General features: G+C 37.3%; 1 long non-coding RNA gene across 1 annotated transcript in view; it reads right to left on the reverse strand.

Annotated features, from left to right (window-relative positions):
- Positions 1-24,027, reverse strand: part of LOC147998006 (uncharacterized) — a 61,003-nt gene that overhangs the window by 25,011 nt on the left and 11,965 nt on the right. The window contains exons 2-5 of the long non-coding RNA XR_015647305.1: positions 10,838-11,095; positions 9,177-9,352; positions 5,050-5,204; positions 4,023-4,102 (exon numbers count right to left, since the gene is read on the reverse strand). This is a non-coding gene — a long non-coding RNA (uncharacterized LOC147998006). The remainder of the gene's footprint in view (positions 1-4,022; positions 4,103-5,049; positions 5,205-9,176; positions 9,353-10,837; positions 11,096-24,027) is intronic.

Consider the following 24,027-nt stretch of genomic DNA (forward strand, 5'->3'; position numbering starts at 1 on the left):
CTAGTGGGTATCAAGGAACAGAACAACTTTGAGATTATATATATATATATATATATATATATATATATATATATATATATATATATATATATCACCAATCCTACATGTGACAGAGGGCTATTACCTAATACATACAAACAGTTCAAGAAGTAACTCTACAGAGAGACAAATAACCCTATTAAAATTATGGTCCAGAACTAAACAAAGATTTCTCAACTGAGGAATATCAAATATCTGACAACCATCTAAAGAAATGTTCATCATTTTTAGTCATCAAGGAAATGTAAATGAAAACAACTCTGAGATTCCTCCTCACACATGTAAGAATGGCTAAAATAAAAACTCAGGAGACAGCAGATCTTTATAAGGATGTCAAGAAAGAGGATTGCTCCTTCTTTGTTGGTGGGATTACAAACTGGTTAACCACTCTGGATATCAGTCTGGAGATTCCTCAGAAAATTGGAAATTTCACTACCTGAGAATCCAGATAGAACTCTACTTGGCATATAATCCAAAGATGCTCCAATATACTTAAAGGACACATCCTCAACTGTGGTCATAGCAGCCTTATTTATAATACCCAGGAGCTAGAAGGAACCCTAATGGCATTCATCAGAGGGATGAATACAGAAAATATGGTATATCTATACAATGGTGTACTACTAGGGTATGAAAACCAATGATCTCAAAAAAGTTATAGACAAATGGAATGAACTAGAAAATATCACACTGATTGAGGTAACCCAATTACAGGAAAACACATATGGTATGAAATCATCATAAGTGAATATTGGCAAAAAAGCTCAAGTTACCCAAGATGCAGTACACAGACAACTGGAAGCTCAAGAAAAGAACACACAAAATGTGCATGCTTCACTCCTTTTTAAAAGGTGGAACAATACTATCTATGAATTTAGAGCAGAGACTGATGGAATCCCATTCAGATCATGCCGAACTTGTGGCAGAAATTATATATATATATATATATATATATATATATATATATATATATATATATATATATATATATATATCTCACCAAAATAGATAAGATTGATGAAGCTAAGAAGTGAATGCTGACAGGAACTGTACATAGATCTTCCATGTGAGACACAGCTAGAGCATATCAAATACAGAAGTGCATTCTAGTGGCAAACCAGTGAACTGAAAGCAGACAATAATGGGGGTTATAAAAGAGGAGGGGGACCGGTCAGAGATCTTATGAGAAGGAAATTGGGAAGGGACATAAGATTTGAAATGTAAATATAGATATACCAAATTAAAAAAGGAATACAATTTGCTAAAAAATAAAAAAAAATGAAAGAAATTAAAGAACACTGTGAAGTATTCACAGCTATTGACTCAGAAATGTAAACGTCATTGTAATGGAATGATAGAGTAATACTAGTGGAAAGACTGAGATGATGAAGACTCAACTACAAACAGTTCTCTCTCTCAGATATCAGTGTCAGACAAAAACTGCACTATAGGTATCCAAAGCATGGAGGAGTTTACTCTGAGCTGAGGACTCAATATTTGTCTTTCCCTTCTTCCTTTGGACCTTATTCTTCTTGACAAAAAGAATAAAGGCTATGAGCTCTCAGGAAAACAACTGTGCCCTGCCCATCACTTGGTTTTTGAATAGAAAAAAAATAATGTTATAAACTCTCTGACTTTCAGGAATGATACGAACAGGAAACTCCAGGTGCTTATGAGAGGCTCCCAGCTTCTGATTCCCATATGCGGAAGGCTCACATCAAGGCTAACTGTTCAGATATCCCACTTAATCAATACTAAGGACTCTCTGAGCTATCCCAAGAATCACATATTTCTTCCTTTTTTTATACAAAGACAGAAAGGCAGCTTCTTTTTCCCCATCACTGATATCTTAATCCTCTTTTTTCTCCCTCCCCTATGGCAATTTACTCTGAATTAGAGGTCAATTAGTAAACCCTAGAGGTACAGCAGGAGTATCTGAGAGGCAGTTGCAGCCAGGACAACACTTGTGACATCACAGAAGCAGCTAGAGGCTTCCAGGTTACAAGAGATACTTACGGGAGGGCCTAATGATGATGTCACTGAGACATGCCATGTCCCACCTGCTAAACAGATTTCCCTACATTGACCAGATTTGGAGTGCCCTTTCCAGGTATGTCTCCTGTGACACAGTGGAAACCTTTAGGTAGTCCATCTCTCTAAAGCTAGAGAAATCTCTTTGCTTCATTAGTGGTTACATGCTATGAATGGAGAAAGGTAGTCAGGGTTTGGCATTGGTAGAAAAGATTTAGGAATATGGAGTGGAGGAATTCTTCTAGATAATAATTAATTCCCAGGTTCATTCCTGTGATATATAGTTCAATTTTCTACATTTTCTTTGTATCCCAAAGGCCAGTATTCTCCCTACAGATATTTAATTGAATGAATATTGTATTTCACTTTCTTATTGTACATTCCTTGATAGGGGACTTTATAAATATTCCTTAATGTGTACTCAAAAATTCTGTTTTACAATTCCATTTTTGCAATGAATTTGGCAACAAAGGGGGCCCAGCTATAGAGTGAATATAACAGTGTAAATATTTTGTAGCGAATTCAAATGATAAACTCTCAAATCCTTATTTTATCCATAATAGTTTTGGTGCATATATATGTGTGTGTGTGAGTGTGTGTGTGTGTGTGTGTGTGTGTGTGTGTGTGTGTGTGTGACACATGTCCAGCAGTCTCTGAATGGCCATTCTTTCAGTCTCCTAAAAACAATGCCTCCCTACCCCTAATATAGATATTTTATTTACCCTTTAAAGGAAGGACTGAAACATTTGCATTTTGGTCTTCCTTCTTGAGTTTCATGTGGTCTGGGCATTGTATCATAAGTAATTAGAGAATTTGGGCTGATATCCAATTTTCAATGAGTGCATACTTTGTGTGTTTTTCTGTTATTAGGTAACCTCACTCAGGATGATATTTTCTAGGTCCATCCATTATGCTTATGAATTTCATACACATTGATTTTGATAGCTGAGTAGTAGTCCATTGTGTAAATATAGGCCATTTTCTGTATCCATTCCTCTGGTGAAGGGCATCTGGCTGTGGAAGCATGGTCAACCTCAAACATCTCTGTCACTCTAGCAAGCAGATGTTGTCACAATTTCAAATCACATCAGTCACCGAAAATAACCTAGGTAAAAATCTCTTACAGAGGGATGGCAGCCATTACTGGAGAAGGAAATGGCTTTGATGTCCATTAGAAAAATCTGCTCATGCCATGCCATTCAGTCAACCCAAGCATTATGGGATGAAGAGATCTAGCTTTAGAGAATGAATGTTTAAAGTTTCCTTGGGAAATTTTAGCCTGTTCGCAATGGTTCACTGTTAACAGGAAATATTTGAAGTGGAATACTATACAGCTATGAAAAATAAGGACATTGTGAAGTTGTGGTCAACTAGATGGAACGAGTTGAGAAAATTGAAACTCCTCTGTGTGAGATCATTGAAGACCTTGAGAAAAAGGAACACTGGGCATGGATCACTGAAGAAACAGATATCCACAGAAAATACAAGAGACATGACTGAGGAAGAGACAGCTGTGTCTACTGGACTATGGATCAATGGTTAGAGCCCCTAAAAGGGGAGATATCTATTAACAGAGTATTTGATCCACAAATACTGTAGAGGAAAGCTTGTTGGCATTTCAGAAACCAATGAGCCTATAAAGAAAACACACAATCTGTTTATTATAATTATAATCTATAAACGTGTATTGGGTAGATCTAACATTATCATAACTTATACCCCAATCATAAAACCCCTTGCTAAATGTGCATTCTCCAGGCCATATGGATTGTTTCCAACATTACTTCCTCCTCTTTATCTTCAGCCCTCTCCCTTCCCCTCTTACCCTCTTCTGCCTCTTTACCTAACACCACCATCAAACCTCCAGTACCAACTTTCCCCTCTGGCTATCAGTAATAAGCTCTAGTATTTACTGACCAGTTAAAATTTGAAGAAGGTTCATATGTGATCACCTGAGTCCAAGATAGCGGGATAGTCAGTGGCGAAACTCCTTTGATGAAGCAGATAAATATCAGGATACAACTTGCTTTTGCTGGTGGAAGAGCAAATCCGTATAATGCTTTGCATATCTATCCAGTAGATTCTGAGAAAATGGGGAATATTCTTCCTAAAGACACAGCTATACTACACCTGGTCTTATATCTGAAAAGACCTCTGCCATACCCCAAGGACATGTGCTCCATAAGGTTCCTAACTGCTTTTTTCATAATGAACAGAAAAGAGAAATAAGCCAGATGCGCCTCAAACAAATACTGGCTACAGAAAATGTGGTTCATTTACACTATGCTATACTACACAGCTAATGAAAAATATGGACATTGTGAAGATTCGGTCAAGTAGATGGAATGAGAAATTATTATTCTGAATGAGGTAACTGAGACCCAAAATAGCATGTACATACTCATGTAAAAGAGGGTATTAGCCATAAAGTACAGAATTCACACACTATGATCTATGGAACCAAATAGGGTAAACATGAATAAAGACCCAAGAAAAATGCTTGAATTTCACACAAAAGGAGGAATAAAATAATGAGAGGAGGCAGGTGGAAGAAAAGGATTGGGTGGCTGAGTGTATGGGAAGGGAAATGAGGTTTGAGAATCATTTCTTGGGACAGATGGGCAAGAGGGACAGAGGGCCAAGGAAATAAACTGAAATCAGTGACTGTCCAGGGTGGGTGCTATCTGTATGATTTTTCTGCAGTCTGGGATGCGTGAGGCTATCCCTGCATCCAGGAGGGTGACTTTAGCTGAGACTCATAACAGTGGGGATACGGAGACTGAAATGGTCACTTTTCGTAGCCACAGAGGACCTAAGGTGGAAGGATAAGGACACAAATCCACCCCCAAAATATTTACCAAGAATTTGCACTTTCTATTAAAGACACAGGGACAGAGATGGAAGAGGAAATGAGGGAATGGCAAAAGGATAAGTGGCCGAATTTGAGACTTATCCTATGGGCAGACGGCAAACACTTACATTATTTATGGTCCTTTCTTGTGTTTGCAGACAGGAGGGTAGAGTTATTGTCCTCTGCAGGGCTCCACCGAGCAGCCGACTGACACCGGTGCACAGATGCATGGCCAAATTTCGGATGGAGCTCAGTGAGTCTCACTGAAGAACTGAGGGAAGGACTGAGAGAGGCAGAGGAGCACAATGGTCTTTATGTGGGTTCACTAAACCCATCGCCTGTCTGTGTATTCTGTTTTCCTACCCAGGCTGCGTTTTCAGGACCTGGTGGGAGACGATGGGTCTAGGCCTGCAGAGACTTGATGTGCAAGAGGAGAGGTTACACCCATAGGTTTCCCTCCACTCTCTCAGAGGAGAAGGGGAGAGGGTACAAGGAGGGACTGTAATTGGTGGGGGACTGGAGGAGTGTGGTGACAGGGCAGCATTCAGAATGTTACCTGGTGAATAGGTGCAACCATTCTAGCAAGGGGCAAAGGCATGACATCATGGGTGTGGAGCATGACATCATGGTGGTTGGGCATGACATCATTGGGGTGGAGGAATGACAGCATAGTGATCAAGGCATGATATCATGAAGTTTAAGAGGAAATAGATGAAACTAAAAAAAGTCAGCACAAGAGGGAACTGAGATCTAGATACACAAACATGGCAGGCGTTTACCTATGCATTGTATCGGCTATGAGATAAATCATATTCTATCTACAATCTACAAATGCAGAGAGAACACAGGAAAGAAGAAGGCCCGTGAGGGGAAAAGCATCGACCTCTCTGAAAGGAAAACTGGAACAGGTTCTGTGAGTGAGTGAGGGCGAGTGAGGACAGGAGTGGAGGGTCAGCGGGGACGATGGAGTAATAGCGCGGTGCTGAGAGAACTGGCCAGAAATAGGGGATACGGTTTAATGTGAAAACTCGATGGAAGCACTCGTTAATTCATCGTGTCTAGAGGGCCACGTTCCTGAGAATTTAATTTGACAGAGATACAGAGTACGAACCTGTAATCTTTTGAAATCGAGCAAGTAGGACATCAGGGGTGGGGATGGGGCACATTCAGTGGAGTCAATTTCTGAGGAGATAAAGTTGAGATCCTTGAACAAGAGACCGATGTGGGGACAGAGATTATAAAGATATAGCAAATGAGGACTTACTGGTACCTTAAACCTGCAACTGATGTAAATGCAAACGAAAACCCCTTCCTCCTCTCCAAGGTTTATTTAGCCCTTGTTCATCCTGAGTAAAATATATGCACACAGCCATAGCGTGTCCCTGAATACCTTCTAACAGAGCTGTGACACTGAAATCCTTGGAAGAAACCAAAATTCACTTGCAGGCAGACAAATCTTCTGCTGACTGACTATTTCCTGGTCCCACTTCATCCTTTCACACATGTTGTGCCCCTGGACACTCTAGGAAGGAGACAAGAGAAGAGTGTGTGTGTGTGTGTGTGTGTGTGTGTGTGTGTGTCTGTGTCTGTGTCTGTGTGTTTGTCTGTGTCTGTCTGTGTCTCTCTGTGTGTATGTCTGTTTGTCTAACTGTCTATATCTCTTGCTGTGTTTCTCTGTGAATCTGTGTGTGTGTGAGAGCATGTGTGTGTGTGTGTGTGTGTGTGTGTGTGTGTGTGTGTGTGTGTGTTTATCATGCATAAGCTAATCATCCTCACACAGACTGTCTGGATTCCTTTTCTTTTTAGGAGGTTGGCGAATCTTTCTCTTGTCCTAAAAGACCACTCTGGTTCTCAACTCTCTCTGTGAGGCCCTGACAGGTTGAGTAATTTTCATGTGTGAGGAGTCTGTCCTATTGAAACTTGCTTTCCTGGATACAATATCACCTGAAAAACACATCTCAACTTTTACTATCCTTACTCCGTGATCCCTTGAGGGGTTTAGTCCATTATTATTGTTGTTGTTATTATTATTTTATTATTATTATTTTATTATTATTATTATTATTATTATTATTATTATTATTATTATTATTATTATTATTACAGGATTATTCCATTATATTGCTATCTGCATTGTTACTGGTGTGCTAAAGTTCATTGTCGTCAGGAAGAAAGATTTTATTTCATATGGGTCCCATTGGATGGCCATGTCTTTGTTCTTGGAACTGAAAGATTTATTTGCATGCTCCCAAGAGCAAATACATGCAAGTACAGAAAGTTTCTTGCTCTTCAACATGAGAGAGACATCAAGTTAGGGAGGAATAAGACAGTTTTCCACAATGTTTCAGGCTTTGGGGATTGGTAGACATTACATAACCGTCTTTTTATTCATAGCAAGAATAGTCAAAATTATTAATAGAAGGCAGAAACTTTTAACAACACATTTTTGCTGGCTAATTTAAATTCACATATTTCATTTCTAAAACATTATACATTCTCTTTCAGGTTCTTCTTGAAATTCTTTGAAGAAGTGAAAACTGGTATGTTTATCTGTTCACATTCATAAAGCATCACCGTTTCCTTAGTATTGAACAGACAGCACAACCGTCAAGAGACAAACTGACTTTCTTGCCAAAGAAACAAATCTTCACGTAAATGGAGGCAGTTTCGTTCTTAGGTACAGAAGTTTAAAATCCCCTGAGAATGCTTCCTACAGGTACCCTTTCCTGTTTATTGTAATATCCTAGGAAATGGATTTTCTCTTTGCATTTTGTTTCAAGTGTTAAGATCTACAAGAAAGTTTTGACTGTGTGTACTATTTGGAGATGTTGTCTTTTTTCTTTCTGGGTTGTAGACTCTCAGGCATTTTCTAATCCATCTCTCACAGTAGGGGCTGCAAATGAGATTTGTCTTCAGCAGGAATAAAGGAAAGAACACAGGTAAGGTAATACATGACTCCCTGATGTATTTATCCCCTCTGAGTCTGAGATGACTGTTCTCATCAACCTGTATTTCTAAACGTTAACTTTGAAACAAAGTACACTCACATGAGTGTAAGCCTTTGTACTTTACATTGTGTAAATATTTGCAATAAAGGGAGCTTTAAGGTAATAAATTTGTGTGATGTGTGTAACTCTTTTAACAGATTCCCTTGTATAACTTAAAAGAATATATAAATGGTTTCCTTCATGTTGAATGTAATGAAGACAGTGTCTCTTCTAACAATATATGTAGTAATTTTGACCTCTATAAAAATTAACATGTTCATGTCTTCCCTAAACATCCACCACAATTACTTATGGGATACTTCTTACACTTACTCAGTGTTTTTTCCTAAATATTGACTTTAAAATGTATTTAGCATAATAGATATTGAGAAGGGTGGAGGGTGGGAGGAAACTGAATGGGAGGGGAGGTGGGGAATGGAGTGGCCTTTGGAGGAATTAGTTATAGGGAAATCATGGAAAAGAGAATGGAAATCACAAGTGTGGGGTGCACATCTCTAGGAGGTGCCAGAGACCTGGGAAAGGCGAGGCTACAGGGTGTCTATTTGGGGGACTGTAGCAGTGGGGATACAGATCTTTAATTTGCCACTTCTGTAGCCAGGTATGACTCCCAGTGAGGTGACAAGGACAAAAACCTACCCACAAAACCTTCAATCAAAATGAACACAGCCTACAAGATCTTCAGATACGAAGATAGATAGAGCAGACATGGAAGGAACTTCCAACCAATGTTTAGCTCAGATTGAGCGCTACCCGTGGGCAATCACCGATACCTGACACTATTAAAGATACTCTACCGTGCTTGCAGACACAATCCTAGCATAACTGACCTCTCTGTGACTCCACCCCCCAACAGCTGAGAGAAATAAGTGTAAAGATTCACCACCAAACAAGAGCTGGAGGTTGGGGAGTCTTTAAAAAATAAGGTGAAGAATCAAGGCCCAGATGATATGGGGGACTCCACAGCAAGACCAGTAGAGTCAACTCACAGTGACACTTGGGGTCTGCCAAAGACTGAACCACCAACCAGAGAGTGAACATAGACTGAACCTGAGCTCCCAGGACATAGGTAGCAAATGTGTAGCTTTGTCTTTTTATAAGTGCCCCGGACAATGAGTGTTGGCATCCCATGAAGATGGAGCACCCATTTTGGGATGTAAAGTGAGTAAATAAATAAATGAATTTTAAAAACAAATATCCCATCTACAGACAGCATGTTTTGGGAAGGCCCAATACTAGCTGTTCGGTACCTGCATGAAGACAAAGCCTGTGGAGTGCCTATATCCTTAGAGGCCATAATCCTTTTCATTCTCTTCTTCCATCAGAGTCCCCAAGCTCCACCGTGGTTTGACTAGATGATGCCTGCTTCTGTCTGAGTCAGCAGCTTAGTGGAATCTAACAGAGGGAAGCCATGCTAGACTGCTGTCTGCAAGCATAACAGAGTCATATTAATAGTGTAAGGGATCGGTGCTCATCCATGGGGTGGGTCTCAATCTGCACTAACCATTGGTTGATCATTTTTCACTATCTTCTCTATGCACAGCCCTTTCATTTCTTGTGGTCAGAATGAATTTTGTGTCTAAAGTTGGTGTCTCTTTATCATTCCATTTGGGTTGCTCTCTGGCGACAGCAGATGGTTTCTTTAGGTCCATATCACTGAGACTGTGATTCTCAGCTAAGGAAACACCCATTGATTAATGGGCATCTCTTACCCCAGCTCTCTGCCTCTTTCTGGAAATCACTTCTAGCTCCCCACCCCAATCCATCTAGGATGCTGTGTCTGGCCTCAGTATCAGCAGATGTGATCATAGAGACTGGATATGCAAGGGGAGGAGCTACCCGAGGGTTCCCCTCCTGCTCTAAAGAGAAAGGGATGGGCAAAGGATTGTGAGAGGGGTGAACTGGAGGGGGGCAGGGTGCAGCATGTAAAGTGAATAAATAAACAAATTAATGTGAAAATAACTAAGTCTACTTGAAGGTAAGAAGCAGGTGTGTGTGTGTGTGTGTGTGTGTGTGTGTGTGTGTGTGTAAGTAAGTATGTAAGTAAACTTGAAGGTAAGAGCATTTGTGCGTGTGTCTCTGTGTGTGAGTGTGTGTTTCTGTTTTTATGTGTGTTTGTGTGAATATATATGAAGGTAAGAAGCAGGTGGGTGTGTGTTTAATAAATTATCACATTTGAGAAAACAGTGGTCTATGGTGAAGACAGGACAGCTTAGGAACTTATATTTACAAAGAAGTGGCATTTGCTTAAGATGAAGAAATGATTTGGTGATTAATAACATTATGTGTTCTTCAAGAGAATTCAGGACCGAACCCTAGCTCCCAAGTGACAGTTCACAAGTGGCTGTAATTTCAGCATCATGGAATCTCACACCCTCTTAAACCTCCTGGACACTAGGCATGGATGTATTGCACACACGAATAAGCAGATAAAACTCTAACATATGTACAACAAAAACTATGAAAACAGAAGAGCAGTTCCTGGTTCACATAATTTGATTTTGGTGAATATTCATAGTGATAAACACAGTCAAATAAACACTTTATTGATCTATAATGCAATCAAAGCCACTAAGGTTAATGATCACATGAGTCAGTTAAAATCTATTTATTTAAAAATTTGCAATAAAATATGCAGTTATTAAATTAAAATTATATTAATATACAATTAAACATTAGTATTCTCATATAGAGCTGAAAATAATACTTTCCACATATTTGTTTGGCTTTTATAAATATATCAGTTTGTGGTCTGTTTGTTGTTGGTTTTTGTAGGAGTTCATTTCCAGGTATTAACCCATAAACTCTATAAACTCATACCGAATACACTACAGGAACTGAGGCTCTCTTGTGTTGAATCCAGGAAGGTTGCTCTCTGATTTCCTTCTTATCTGATCAATTTTATACGTACATTACAAGGATATTTTTCCTCTTGGATTCTTCCTGTTTTGTAAAGCTGATAGTTGTTAGCTGATAAGTGGAGATTATTTAATATTTGAAGATCATTTTTGAATGATATTTCCTGATGTCTGCATTATCAATGTTGTAGATTTTCAAATGCATGGCCATATGAACAGCTATTCAGGGACTGAAAATGCCTTATAACTCCTGTTGTTTTGACTCTTTGAAAGAAGAAATCAGAAAAGGATGGTGATTGGGTTAAGGGAATCTGTGGGGGAAAACAGGAAAAATGACAGCATTTGAGACATAAATAAATTAATAATATGAATCAATACAAAAAATAAAGCAGAATTTAAACAATACAGGAAAAGGAGATTTAATTGATAGGAAACAGTATGGTTTTATATCGTAACCTAATTACTAAATTTTATATACTTTAATCAATCTAATGACTAATTCTCAAAAAATTAGAAAATTGAAAAAAATGTTAAAAGTAATTTTGTAGGTTGATCAAATCATAATAACAATGTTTCTAGAACTGTACACTATCTATGCCCATATCCAATCCAGAAATCCAGTTGACATTTAGTTATTACATATCTTATGTTATTCTATTCTGTGATAATTCATTACTATTTTTATCTTATGTGACTACACCTTTGAAGAAAAATACTTTGCTGAAATGTCTCTGAATTTGGATTTGTCCAGTTGTTTTTCTCTTATAGGTTGAGATTATATGTATTTGACACAGATACCAAAAAGTGTTTTTTGCTTTACTTATCGCAGTTATACATTAGGAGGATGCCTGTCATCTTAACAACACCCAATTATGTAGCAATGAAATTATTTTAAATTATTTTCCTTTCATAGTTAAAATATTTTAATGTATTTTCTTTTGTAATTCTTTTTAAAGTAATAGAAATAATAGGAGAATTACTTAATGCCTGTGGAAAGACTGTATGTCTCTTCAAAATTTTAGGACTTGTTTGTAGCATCTCAGTCATTTTTTTAACCAACATTTTGACCTGAATGGTCCTTACTGCTTATAAGTACACTCAGAACAATGAGTCCGAGGAGAATATAATTATTGTCTTTCTGGTTGGGTGACTCATGCCTAAAACAATACTGTAGTTTTAGTGTCATGGTTATTTTTTTAATGTGTTCCATATTTTCAGCACACTTAAATGGAATTTTATTTTTGTTTCAATATATTTCTAAAGACTCAAATTCTAATTTTACGTTATTTCATTTTCTTGTTTAATAGCAACCTGAATCTAATTATCTTTCACTAGCCGGCTTTTCTATTTGTATTCTGTCACTTGTAAACCCACATCAATTCTTGTATAATGTGTTCATGCATGCTTGTTTGTGTGTGTGTGTGTGTGTGTGTGCGTGTGTGTGTGTTTGTGTGTGAGTCTGTGCATGTGTGTATGTGTGTGTTTATCTGAAACTATGATATTTATGTTGAGAAACATCTGGCTGAAATTCTTTACCACTGCCCTATAGATCAAAAAGTGGGGGAAAGACTACTCCTGTTCTAAGATCATAGGGCCTGGGTGCCCAGAACTGAAGTAGGGACTGACCAAATGTTACACAAAGCAGAGCCTAACAATTCACTGTCCCGAGAACTACTTAGCAGTTCCAGTCCAATGCAATGAATTTACATGTACTGAGGAATATGGAATTGTAGCACAATGAGTTGAGATCATTTACAAACAATTTGTGGAAGATTTCCAAATAGCTAAGAATGGGTACAGAGAATTTTCAAGGACCCTGAGACATTAGCATGTGGTTTAAACGCTGCCCGGATGAAAACATTTAAGTACTGGACTAATCTACTAAAGTAATTTAGTAGCAAACATATATTACAATTGTTTGCAATTAAGCATGGTGGGGAACAAAGGGAACACACTAAAACAAAGTTATGTTTCTAAAAGTTTGTTTCAAGACAGAAAGAAAGACCAAAGGGATTTTGTTTTGTTTTGTTTTCACAGACTTTGCACCTTTTTAAAAAGCACTTTGGGATCTTTAATTACCTTCTTATTATCAGAACTTTCATCAGACCCAGAGTTCTTCTCAGTGCTGCCTTGACTTCTTGGTTCATTAAGGTATATGTGATGGGGTTCAGCATGGATGTCACAGTGGTATGGAAGATGAGCAAGAATTCATCAACTCCTTGTGGGTGGTTAGATTTGGGTCTCAAGTAGTTTTGTCCCAACCCTACAAGGCAACCTATTCCCCATGAAAAAAATGCCAAATGGACACATACCTCATGACTCATTTGGGTTGAATAGTGAAGTGGGGCCATACAGTGGCCAAAGGCCATGGCTGCCAATAGGCAGCACTTTGTTATACCTAAAATTGTGAAGAACAACATCTGTGTGACACATCCCTCCAGAGAGATTACTCAGATCTCACTTACAAGGCTCTCCATAAATTGTGTATGACAGAGACAGTGTAAACAATTTCCAGGATACATAAGTTCGCCAGAAAGAAGTACATGGCAGTGTGTAGAAATGGACTAATGTAGATAGCAAAGGATATGGGAGCAGAATGAGGGTGAACAGGATGAAGCATTCTCCAGGAATCTCAAAGTATTTGACAGACAAGCCCTTTTCCTGCCACAAAGAGCAATTGACACAATTGAAACTCATCTCCTGGAAGATAGCAGTAAGCCATTAGAAGGATTCTTGCAGATGAAAGATATTAATTTTTTAATACTTTTAGACACTCACTTACATCAGAGTCAAAGTCTTTCTCTGTAGTCACAAAAATCAAAGCTTAGAAGTGATTTATTATCATAGATTTTCATATCTAATACTTTCTTTCTTAACACCAGGGGATTTTCCAAAGTGTGCTAAGCATTGAGCCAAGTGTCCAAATATTTACAAAGATGGTGCACACTTGTAGTTGTGGCACTAATGAAGCTCAGGCAGAAGCTTTCCCATGGGTCTGAGTTCAGTTTCACATGCTGTATAGGCAATCATTCAAATTAAGGTAAAGAAAACCTTTACTTTATCTCATTTTTTTACCCATTCTTATCATTAACTAGTTATCAATGTTATGCAGAAAAACAGATCAACCCACTCGTTACTATGCTTACTTGTTGCCACAGTTATAGTCTCTCCAACCACCCTGTGTGTGTGTTGGGCCCCGATTATTCTCTGATTGCTATGATGAATATTCAAACTCACACAGTAAAGGTATCATTTCTTCAAGACTCATTATTTTTGAAGATAAAGTAAAATCAAATAATCATTTGATAAATAAATGATTACTGGTTTTAATACATAGAAAAGGCAAGGCACATCTCGATGTCTGCACAGTAACGAGGTAGTCAGAGAAGCTTTTTAAGGTGTGTAAAATGAGCCTTGAAAGTGAAGAAGGATCAAGCAAACAACACCATACCACTCATGTCACAACCTTCAATATGACAGCTGGTATTTGTAACTGAATAGTTCCTGTCTCTTTATTGAACATGTTATCTTAGCAGGAGTATCACTGTGTAGGCATGAAATTTCTGTTTTCTTAATATTGTTCATGATATTCTATCAATCAAAATATTGATTTAAATAAATAAAAAATAATAAAATATGTGTTGTCTTCATATGTAGTCTAGGCTAACCTGAAATTCCTAATTTCGTCCCTCAGACTCTTGAATGTGAGTATTCTAAGAGCAAACATGATGCCTGGCTTGATAAGAATTCCGTCCTATTCTTTCATCTAAACATCTTAGAATTCCACCAAACTACCTGTATTTCTGTACACATAGTATGTATACAGTTCCTTCTTCTTTGCTCACTTTTGCATATGGCACCTGCTGTGTGCTTACTTACATGGAAAATTGTTCAGTTCCAGTACAGCCTTGTTTGTTTTCAAATATAATTCTTCGCTTCCAAAATCAAATGTGGGTTTCAGTATTTCCAAATTATTAATAAATAAACATGTTACCTATGGACATAAATACCATATAAGACACACACACACACACACACACACACACACACACTTGTATAGTTACACTTTGTTATTCACAATGTAACTGCTAAAGTAGCTCTGTTAGCACTTTGGTGGTGACTACTTTTCATCTTTTTCACATTGTAGCCTTATACGGAGACTGAATATGGACTGCAAAGTTCTTATCATTATGTTTACCATCCTTATTAATCTCTGACCTCTCATGTAATGAGAAGCTCCAGTGTTTAGCATAGTTTGGTACCTTGGGGATTCTGCCTGTCCCTTCCCATTATATCTTCTGAAGATCAGTCTCATGTCCCTCAAATATTGGAATGTGGCAAACTCATTTTTCTCCCAGTCTGATAACTTTTCCTTTCACATGAGATGTCCTTTTCTGTTTTATGGAGTGTATATGTCTTTGTGGAAGTTTGGGTTTTCTTGCCAAAAGATAAACCACTTTTTTTCTGACAAGAGTAGTTTAGGAGATATCTCCATCCTCTTAGGCTCTCTCTCTATTCACCTGTATAATGAAATGTCTGAGCTACGTGAGTAGATTGCACATAGTTGGTCCACAAATCAAATGTGGGTTTCAGTATTTCCAAATTATAAATAAATAAACATTACACCTATGAACATAAATACAATATAAGACACACACACACACACTCACACACACACACAACACACACACACACACACTCTTATGCCACATACACAAGTGTTCCTATATATTCATGCAGAGACTGAGACACAGAGAAACACAATAGAATAAGAGCATGTAGAGATTGTACATGAATTAAAACAATGAAGGATAATAGTATTTGTTTACATCCTGCTTCACCATTTGGTCACTTATAAACATGGCTAAGAAAAAAATGTATTCCCCATGAGTTTTCTTCTGTGTGAATAAGTTAATTTCCCAAATCACTTAAGTTGATCGGGTGTGGAATGCTTGTAAGCTACATGGTTCATGAGCATGTATGCATGTCTACACACAAACATTTAGTTTTACACTTGTGTACACTGCATTTTGGGAAATTTTTCTCCATAATACATAATTTTCCTTTCTATTCACTAATTGATCAGTAGATTAATTTTCTATTGATCTTAATGAAAAACACAGCTCCCCAAAACAAGAACAAAAAAAAATTAAAACAATAAATGGTTTTCTCAGGAGTGCAGGGGACATAGTCAGTTATAAGAGCTTATTAGATCTATTAGATTAGATCTGACCCAATCAAGCAAAATTTATAAAAATCTAAATGTAGAGAAGATAGGGTTAGACTTAAAGCTCTGACAATTATGAAGCAGGAATGGTGTTGTACATACTTGACCTCTCAGTGGACTCTGCTCTTGTAAAAAAAATGCTGGAATGCATAGGATTCTATTGTGATGCATTTCACACTTATTTTGATGTACTTTAAATATTTCTCCACATTAAATTAAAACAAACAAACAAAAGCAAATAAACAACCTTCCCACAGCCAACACAGAAAATGACTACATTTTTTAATTTGAAGTATTTTAAAGCAACTTCCTTTTCATTAGTAGTTTCTTTATTTGTATAGGTAGCTCTCTAGTTAGAGAGTGAGTCCTTGCCTCTTCCAGTTAAATTTCCAGAATATCAACTCAAGAACCAGAATGTTATATTTACATTTGGATTTGTTCGATAAAAATGATTAATGAGAGATCCTGAGGATTCATAAAAGAAATCTTACTAAAGCTAAAAGCACACATTGCACCTGACATGATAATAGTAGGAGATTGCAACACCCCACCCTCATCACTGGAGAGATCCTAGAAACAGAAATTAAACAGAGATGTGGAGAAAGTAATAGAAGTTATAAAACATATGGATTTAACAGATATTTATAGAACATTCCATCCTAAAAAATAAGAATATACATTCTTCTCATAACCTCAGGGAACTTTCTTCAAAATTGACCACATAATTGGTCCTTCAACAGACCTTAACAGATACAGGGAAATAGAAATAATCCCAGGCATTCTATCAGATCACCACACACTAAGACTGGTCTTCAACAATAACAATATTGACAGAAAGCCCACATATAAACTGAAATTTAAAAATGCTTTACTCCATGACAACATGATTAAGGAAGAAATAAAGAAAGAAATTAAAGACTTCTTAGAACTTAATGAATAATGAAGATACAACATTCCCAAACATATGTGATAGATTGAAAGAAGAGCTAAGAGGGAAACTTATAGCTCTGAGTGCTTGTGAAAAGAAACAAGAGAGAGAATATGTCAGGAGCTTGATAGCACATGTAAAAGCTCTAGAACAAAAAGAACTAAGTAAAGCCAAGGGGGGTAGAAAGCAGGAAATTATCAAACTCAGAGCTGAAATCAACAAAGTAGAAATGAAAAGGACGATACAAAAGCAGGAACTTTTTCTTTGAGAAAAGCAATAAGATAGATAAACCCTTAGCCAAACTAATCAGAGTTCAAAGTGATTGTACCCAAATTAACAAAATCAGAAAGGAAAACGGAGACACAAGAACAGAATCTGAAGTAATTAAAAAAAATCATCAGATTCTACTATAAAAGCCTATATTCAACAAAACTGCAAAATCTGGAGGAAATGGACAATTTAGTAGACAGATAACAGGTAGCAAAGAAAATCCGGAATAAATAAACTATCTAAACAACCCCATAACTCCTAAAGAAATAGAAGCAGTTATTAAAAGTCTCCCAACCAAACAGAGCCCAGGTCGAGATGGGTTCAGTGTAGAATTCTATCAGACCTTCTTAGAAGACATCATACTAAAACTGTCCAAACTCTTCCACAAAATTGAAACAGACAGCGCACTACCACATTCCTTATATGAATCCAGAATTACTCTTATACCTAACCCACAAAAAGACTCAGCACAGAAAGAGGACTTCAGACCAATTTCCCTTATGGATATTGATGATAAAATACTCAATAAAATTCTTGCAATCTGAATATTACAACACATCAAAAAAATCATCCATCATGATCAAGTAGACTTGAAACCAGCAATGGAAGGATGGTTTAATATAGGATAATTCATAAATGTAATCCAACATGTAAACAAACTCAAAGATAAGGAGAACATGGTAATTTCATTAGATAGTGAGAAAGCATTTGACAAAATTCAACAACCCTTGTGGATAAAAGTCCTGGAAAAATCACGAATTGAAGGCTCATATAAAAACATAGTGTAAGAAATATACAGCAAACCTGTAGCTAACAACAAACTAAATGGAAAGAAACTTGAAGCAATCCCACTAAATCAGGGACTAGACAAGGCTGCCCAACTCTCTCCCTACTTATTCAAAACAGGACTCCATGTCAGAGCCAGAGAATTCAGACAGCAAAAGGGGGACAAAGGGATTCAAATTGGAAGGGAACATATCAAAATATCACTATTGACAGATGATATGATATTATACACTTAAATGACCCCAAAAGTTCCACCAGAGAACTTCTTAACCTGATAAATAACTTCAGCAAAGTGACAGGGTATAAAATTAACTCACACATAACAGTAGCCTTCCTCTCCTCAATGAATAAACAGGCTTAGAAAGGAAAAAATGAAATCACACACTTCACAATAGTCCCAAATAATATAAAATATCTTGGTGTAAATTTAACCAAGAAAGTGAATGATCTGTATGATAAGAAGTTCAAGTATCTGAAGAAGGAAATTGAGGACAATCTCAGAAGACAGAAAGAGCTTCCATGCTCATGGTTTGACAGGATTAATATAGTAAAGATGACAATTTTACCAAAAGCAATGTACACATTCAATGCAATATCCATCAAAATTCCTACGTACTTCTTTAATAGAGATAGAAACAGCATTTGCAAATTCATGTGGAATAAGAAAAAGCCAGGATATTTAAAACTATCCTCAACAATAAAAGAACTTCACAATAAAAGAACTGGTGTAATCATCACCCTTGAACTCAAGCAGTATAACAGAGCAATAGTGATAATTACTGCACGGTATTGGTAAAGAGACAGATGGATAGACCAGTGGAATAGAATTGAAGACCCAGAAATAAACCCACACACCTATCATTTGATATTTGGCAAAGTAGATAAAACCATCCAAAGAAGTAACATAGCATTTTCCAAAAAGAGTGGTGGTTCAATTGGAAGTCAGCATGTAGAAGAATGGAAATTATCCCATTTTTATGACCATGTACTAAGCTAAAGTTCAAGTGAATCAAGGACCTCCACATCAAACCAAATACACTCAAACTAATAGAAGAAAAGGTCCCAAAGAGTCTTGAAATCATGAGCACTGGAGAACATTTCCTGGACAAAACACCAGTGACTTATGATTTAAGATCAAGAATTGACAAATAGGACCTCATAAAACAGCAAAGCTTCTGTACAGCAAAAGATACTGTCATTAGGACAAATCTATAATCAACAGATTGGGATAAGATTTTTACCAATCCTATATCTGGTAGCTGGTAATATCCAAAATATACAAAGAACTTAAGAAGTAAGGCACTAGAAAACAAAAATTCCCTATAGAAAATGGGGTACAGTGAATTACAAAACATTCTCAGCTGAAGGTTATCAAATGGCCAAAAAACAACTAAATAAATGTTCAACATCCTTAGTCATCAGGGAAATTAAAATCAAAACAAATCTGAGATTCCACCTCACATCAGTCAGAATGGCTAAGATATAAATCTCATGTGAAAGGAGATGCTGGTGAGGATGTGGATAAAGAGGAAGACTCCACCTTTGTTGGTGGGATTGAAGACTGGTACAACTCTTTTGAGGTTCCACAGAAAATTGGACATTCCATGACCTGAGGACCCAGCTATACCTCTCTTGGGCATATACCCAAAAGTTGGTCCAACATACAACAGAGAAATATATTCGACTATGGTCATAGAAGACTTATTTAAAAGAGCCAGAAGCTGGAAAGAACCCAGATGCACTTCAACAGAGGAATGGATACAAAAATTGGTACATGTGCAGTACAGAATATTACTCAGCTATCAAAACAATGACTTCATGAAATTCATAGGCAAATGTTATAAACTAGAAAATATCATCTTGAGTGAGGTTACTCAATCACAGAAAAACACACTTGGTATGCATTCATTGATAAGTAGATATTATCCAAAAAGCTTGAATTAACCATCATGCAATACACAGACCACATGAAACTCAAGAAGGATGACCAAATGCAGATGCTTCACTCCTTCTTTAAAAGGGCAACCAAAATACCCATGGGAGGGGATAAGGAGGCAAAGTTTATTACAGAGATTGAAGGACCTGCTTTTCAGAGCCTGTCCCACATGTAGCCCATGCATATTCAGACACAAAAACTAGATAAGATGGATGAAGCTAAGAAGTGCAGGCTGACAATAACTGGATATTGATACCTCCTGAGAGACATAGACAGTATATGTCAAATACAGAGGCAAACTAGTGAATCAAGTACCAGACCTGTGTTGTTGGAATTAAAGAAAGGATTGAAAGATCTGAAGGGATTTGCAACCCCATTATAATTACCATGCTAACCAACCAGATCTTCCTGGTACCAAACCACTATACATGTACTGATCCATGGTTCCAAATGGATGTAGAAAAGGAAGGCCTTGCTGGATACAATGGAATGAGAAAGTCTTGTTTCTGCCAAAGTTGGAGCCCCACTGTAGGGGAATGTGGGGAGGCATGGGAGGGCGTGGGTGGGAATGTGAACCCCTTATAGAAGGGTAGGGGGAAAGGTTAAGGGGCTTATGGACTGAAAAACAGGGAAGGGAATAACATTCAAAATGTAAGTAGGAAATAGCCAACAAGGAGAGAGAGAGAGAGAGAGAGAGAGAGAGAGAGAGAGAGAGAGAGAGAGAGAGGGAGGGAGATCAGGGAGGGGAAAGAGGAGGTGGGTGAGGGAGAAGGGTAGGGGGAAAGGGAGAGGAGAAGGAGGAGGAGGAGGAGGAGGAGGAGGAGGAGGAGGAGGAGGAGGAGGAGGAGTTGAAAAAGAAAGAAAACTAAACTTTCATTCTTCCCCATCCCCTCTCTTCCTCAGGTGTTGTTTAGTCGATCATGTTAGTGAGAGGTTATGAGTGTAATTTCTCGTGTTACTTTGAGACACCATCTCATAGTAAAATTAGTCTCTTACAATCTTCTCGCCCCCTCTTCTGTAATGTTCCTCAGCCTTGAATCAAGTGACATTTTGTTAATAGAGCCTTGAGACTGGATTTGAAGTTTCTCTCCTGCTTTTTGATTGGCTGGGATTTTTTTTCTTACCCCCTTTACCCCCATTTTATTTTATTTTTTTTTGTTTTTTTTATTTTTTTATTTTTATTTTTTATTAACTTGAGTATTTCTTATATACATTTCAAGTGTTTTTCCCTTTCCCGGTTTCCGGGCAAACATCCCCCTCCCCCCTCCCCTTCCTTATGAGTGTCCCCCTCCCAACCCTCCCCCCATTGCCTCCCTCCCCCCATAGTCTAGTTCACTGGGGGTTCAGTCTTAGCAGGACCCAGGGCATCCCCTTCCACTGGTGCTCTTACTAGGTTATTCATTGCTACCTATGGGGTCAGAGTCCAGGGTCATTCCATGTATAGTACTTAAGTAGTGGCTTAGTCCCTGGAAGCTCTGGTTGCTTGACATTGTTGTACTTTTGGGGTCTCGAGCCCCTTCAAGCTCTTCCAGTTCTTTCTCTGATTCCTTCAACGGGGGACCTATTCTCGGGTCAGTGGTTTGCTGCTGGCATTCGCCTCTGTATTTGCTGTATTCTGGCTGTGTCTCTCAGGAGCGATCTACATCCGGCTCCTGTCGGTCTGCACTTCTTTGCTTCATCCATCTTGTCCAATTGGGTGGCTGTATATGTATGGTCCACATGTGGGGCAAGCTCTGAAGGGGTGTTCCTTCAGTCTCTGTTTTAATCTTTGCCTCTCCCTTCCCAGCCAAGGGTATTCTTTTTCCTCATTTAAAGAAGGAGTGAAGCATTCACATTTTGATCATCCGTCTTGAGTTTCGTTTGTTCTAGGGATCTAGGGTAATTCAAGCATTTGGGCTAATAGCCACTTATCAATGAGTGCACACCATGTATGTCTTTCTGTGATTGGGTTAGCTCACTCAGGATGATATTTTCCAGTTCTAACCATTTGCCTACGAATTTCATAAACTCGTTGTTTTTGATAGCTGAGTAATATTCCATTGTGTAGATGTACCACATTTTCTGTATCCATTCCTCTGTTGAAGGGCATCTGGGTTCTTTCCATTTTCTGGCTATTATAAATAAGGCTGCGATGAACATAGTGGAGCACGTGTCTCTTTTATATGTTGAGGCATCTTTTGGGTATATGATTGGCTGGGATTTTTACTGTGATCTTTGCTGCAGAGACTGTAATTAATTCTGTATATAAGGACACATGGCTATGATTGTTGTTAGGTATGATACTGGCTTTAGTATGTAAGGGGCTGTACATTCTCCCCCATAACCACAGCTTCAATAACCTTATATATGTGGATAAACTACCAGTACCATCCGTGTTCACTGAACAGGACTTAAGCAAAATTAGAGAGCTGTTGGCTATCACCAAGCTATTCATGCCACTGCACTGCCTTTGTGGCTATCCTGCCATGTGCTTGGCAAATCTTCCTGTATATGAATATTGGTTTTCTGATAGGCAGGAGAATGGTAAAGATAAATTTCATTTTAACATATCAAAGGAAATTAAATTTTTTCCTGCTGTAGCAAGTTTAATTAATTGAAGCAAAAAATCTATTTACTTGATGTTATGGAAATATCATTTAACAATATAATCTTAACTCCTTTTAAATGATTAAAAGTCGCATCAGTATTGGGACAATGAAATATTCTCTGTTTTATGCAAATACATAGTAATAATGAACAATATTATGTACCAAGGTTCATGCTGAAGGGAACTAATTACATTTATTCAATTTTATAAGATAATTTCATATTAGCTAGGTATCAAGTGCATAATAATTATGATTAAATTATTTCCTAAATAATAAAATAAGCACACTAGACTTACCAACTGGACATTGAAAACAAAATATATTAGAATAATCAAAAATATTTTTTAAAACAAAATGATGGAAACATTGTATATATAAAACCAGCCTGGAGCTATATGTCACCTTAATGTTTTACAGTGTGTTCTAGTGAGGTCCCTGAGCAGATAAAATTTTATGCCATGAAAAACCAAGAACCTAAATTTGATACCTACACATATATGTTTGGAAGATTTCCATATTCACTACATGACTTGAACACATAAAAGCTTACACAGAATATTAATAATGAGACTAATGAGAATAATAAGAAGAAGAAGAAAAAGAAAAACATAACTCTAGGAACATTTTAAAGAAATAATGTTTTGGACTGGCCTTAAAATGGGAATTTCAACACATTTTCTTAGTACATTAACTATTCAAAGAAAAACTAAAAGGCTCTTATTCATTCTATATGAAAGAAAAACACATCTGATCAATTGTGTAAAGAAAGAGAGAACTGCGAACTCTAAAATTAATATAGTCATTGCAGAGGAATGAAACAGACACTAAGCCAAGGTTCTATAAGTAAACATATGGAGGATTTACTGCATAATATTAACATATTTGATCTAACACATCTTACTAAGATAAAGGAAAGAAAGCTGGAAATTGCCTGAATGTAGTCTCAGCACCTAGAATGAGGCAAGATGTCCCAAGTTCAAAGATACCCTGAAATACATGAGAAAATTATAAATAGGTTTGTTTTTATTATGTAATAAGTGTTGTAGTATTAGCTTAGAGGTTAAGAGCACTTACTACTCTCTAGAGCAAACATGTTCAGTTTCCAACACACATGAAGCCACTTGCAACCAGCTGTAAAAGCTGCTGCAGGGTATCTGACATCTTCTGGTCTCCCCAGGTGCCTGTGTTCATGTGCACAAGTTTATACACAGACATTCACACATAACAGATCATTAAAATAAAAAAAATCATGAATGTATTTTCTGCACAAATTATGAATAGTAAGCATTCTACATAGGCAAACACAATTGATGCAAAGTAATAAGAATAGAGAAAATTAAGGATTAATTCTTACACAGTTCAGTAAGCATAAAACGCTAAACTTCACGATTGTATTGCAATTTAGATGCTTAAAAGAAACGAGCATTTGAATTTATGACTAAAAGTATTATAAAAATTATTTTATTTATTTACATTCCTGCCATTGCTCCCTCTCCAGGTCCTCTTCC

This window comes from Rattus norvegicus, chromosome Y, assembly GCF_021556685.1.
Source record: "Rattus norvegicus strain SHRSP/BbbUtx chromosome Y, alternate assembly SHRSP_T2T, whole genome shotgun sequence".
NCBI lineage: Eukaryota > Metazoa > Chordata > Mammalia > Rodentia > Muridae > Rattus > Rattus norvegicus.